General features: G+C 42.2%; 1 pseudogene; it reads right to left on the bottom strand.

Moving 5' to 3' along the window:
* Positions 1-1,772: 1,772 nt before the first annotated feature.
* LOC149188836 (pentatricopeptide repeat-containing protein At1g20230 pseudogene) lies at positions 1,773-2,485 on the bottom strand (annotated as a pseudogene).
* Between the last annotated feature and the right edge of the window lie 937 nt (positions 2,486-3,422).

Raw genomic sequence — 3,422 nt, 5'->3', positions numbered from 1 at the left:
TGGATTTTGCGAAAGTTCCAGCTTTCTAGCAATTCCAACAGTTCCGAGGGTCGCTCAGAGACCCTCTGATGAGGGTCGAGTATGATGTATTGAGCTCTGGGAGCTCCAAGGGGCACGGGGTACTTCTTGGGGAAACATGTGACCACAAGGCGACTCACCATCCCCTGCTGGTGCACTATGTATAGGGTAAAGGTTAAACCTTCCCCTGTGACACCCCATGGCGACTGTGGCACAAGATGATTAGTTCTCCTGTGGACCAGGATGATTCATTCTCCATGGCAACTGTGGAACAGGATGATTAGTTCTCCGTGGCATCCACTGGACAGGATGATTCATTCTCCTATGGATAGGATGATTAGTTCTCCTGTCGAGGCATCCTACTCATGCAGTCTGGGACTCATGAGAAGTACCTCTCATCTGGTCAATGAGCAGGAAATGAGGATAGGGACCATAGTAGTTCTATCGATGGACGCATCATTGTATCTATCGTACTCTCTATTCTAGGATGACCTCCATTGATTTGGGATCAATGATACTAGTCTGGGACCAGTGAGAGTGGTACACACTCTAAGACTAACTTTGGGTTAGTGGAGGACTGGTCTGGGACCAGTGGGAGTGGTACACACTCTAAGATTGACTTTGGGTCAGTGGAGGATGGTATGATACATCCTCGATCACTTCTTCTTCTTCATAGTTTGAGCAAAGCAGAACAGATAAGAGCAGAACGGAGCAAATTAGAACATAGCAGAGAAAAGCAAGGGTCAAGCTGTACAAGGCAGTCCATTTGATGGATGAATAGTAGTGACGGTCAGACGAATTGCAGATGGAGTTCTCCCTAGTTGAGAGCGAGTGTTAAAATTGGCAACTAGGGCCAAACTCCATGTGGGTCACCTTATTTATGGATGATAATATTTTTCCTAGATTCCTCTCATCAAGAGGTGTAGGATTGATCTAAAGATCATCTGATTCCAATAAGTATTTATGGAGATATGAATTTATTTTGATTATGGACAAATTTTCAAAGTTGGCCAACAACTTATGTAGGCTCAGAAGCCCAAAAGACACATCTATTCATATTCAACGTTTGCATATAAATACTGGATGTCTTTTCCTCATTTGGTCACTTCACTTCTCATCATCTCTCTCTCTCTCTCCTGTGCAGAAAAGACTCTTTCTCTCACACGTGTGGAAAAGGGACGCAGATTTCTAGGGTTACAAGCTGCAGGAAGGTATTTTGACTAGTGTGGACTCCTCCTTGATTATGGATTTGGTGTGGCTGATCCTCCTTGGCAGACTGCAATTTTTGGCATAGAAATTGAGGTAATCTGACCTCTAGTTTGACCAATATTTATTGCCCTAATTTAGGGCTGCAAGTTGACTTCAGAAATCTGCACTTTGACTGAACTTTTGGAGCTGTTCTAGGGCTACTTCATCCAACTGTTCAAGGGCAAGTTGAATGGAAATTGACCAAGCATATTGGGGGTCAATTTCGACTCGTTTGACCAATTTTGACTTTGCTGATCTAGGGTTTGCTGTTGTTGATATAAATCATATTTTTGTACTATTTCTCTCTGCTGAATTATTGAAGATAACAGAAGATTTTATCAAAGGGCTTCCCCATATTGGGGTTTGTCCCTGGCTAGCCGCCACATCTTGTGTCTCTTGTCTTGGTTCGTTTTCTGTTGATCCTTTAAATGTTCTATCTGCACTTTACTTAATGTACATGCGATTGCTAATATGTGGATCATAATAAGAAAAATAAGTAAACCGATCTAAGCATAGTCCCTCAAGTAACCGAACCTGCAAGATGTAGCATAAATATTTGACAACAAAATATAGTTTCCAGTGGTTTTAGGCTCTAGCTCATAAAGGTGTTTCGCAGCACATTCTGCTAGCTCTATGTTGTAATGTTTTCTGCATGCACCAAGAAAGGCCCCCCATACACAAGCATTAGGTTTTTGTGGCATCCTTTTGATTAGGTTGTATGCCTCGTCCAACTGCCCAGCACGGCCAAGAATGTCAACCATGCAGGCATAGTGCTCAACCCTGGGAAAGATACCATACTCCTGAGTCATGCAATCAAAATATCTCCAGCCTTCATCCACAAGCCCAGCATGACTGCATGCAGACAAAACAACAATGAAGGTGATATGGTCTGGCTTAATGCCTGCCTATTGCATTACATAAAAAAAATTGTCAGGGCATCCTCCCCGTGCCCATGCATTCGATACCCTGCAATAATTGCATTCCATGATATCACATCTCTTTCAACCATTTTGTCAAACACACTGCGTGCACATTCTAAACTTCCACATTTGGCATACATGTCTATAAGAGCATTCCCCACAATGACATTTGACTCTGAATGATTTCTTATTGTGTAGTTATGAAGCTCCTTACCACGCTGCAGAGCCACCAAGTCAGCGCATGGAGGCAAAATAATTGCTATGGTAACAGAGTTAGGCTTCACCTCTGCAAGTTGCATTCAACTAAAGAGCCTTTTCAAGGCTTCAACACTATGATCGAATTGAGTATACCCTGCAATCACTGCACTACATGTAATTACATTTGGGTTCATTCCAGTCATCTGAAGTTGATCAAAGTGTCCCGACTCCCATCGCCTCATCAAAATATCTTTCTATGCATAACATGAAATTATTGCATTCCATGAGATCAGATCTCTCTCTGGCATATTGGAAAACACTTCGTATGCATCATCCAATTTTCTGCATTTTGCATACATGTGAATCAATGCATTCCCCACAAAAACATATGATTAAAATCCATTTTTATCATATAGTTATGGATTTCCTTGCCCCATTGCAGCATTTCTAAATCTGCACAAGAAGCGAGAACACTGGAAATAGTGACTGAATTGGCTTTCACACCAGCATTTTAGAGAAAGACCTCACTGCATCATTGTTGTGACCATTCTGCTCATACTTGAATATCATCGCGCTCCAAGTTATCACATTAGGTTCCTACTTTCCCATCTGCATTTCATCAAATAGCTTTCCGACCTCTTCACAATTCCCAATTTCGAAATACCCTGCAATCATGGTGTTCCATGTAACTGCATATTGCATAGACATTTTGTCAAACACTTGGCGTGCATTCTCAATTCTCCTACATTTGCAATACGTGGATATAAGGGAGTTAGCCACATTGACATGCAACTCTAGTCCACCTCTAACAACTGACCTGTGAATTTTCTCGCCCTGCTCCAGAGCCGCAATCTCAGCACATGCCTTGAGGATGATTGGAAAGGTGTAACTGTCTCCACTCAGTCCTTCCTGTTGCATTTGGTTTAGAGCCCTGTTTGGGTACGTCTTGCAATTCCATTACTTGAACTGTGAGCTGCTTCTTGGCTGCAAAAAGCATCGCTACACCATTACTTAACAAGTTATTGAACTAAAATCCAC

This window comes from Pinus tabuliformis, chromosome 3_1 (genome assembly GCF_031772625.1).
Source record: "Pinus tabuliformis cultivar Carrire ecotype Pingquan chromosome 3_1, CPIR1, whole genome shotgun sequence".
NCBI lineage: Eukaryota > Viridiplantae > Streptophyta > Pinopsida > Pinales > Pinaceae > Pinus > Pinus tabuliformis.
This window is presented reverse-complemented; position numbering and strand designations above follow the sequence as displayed.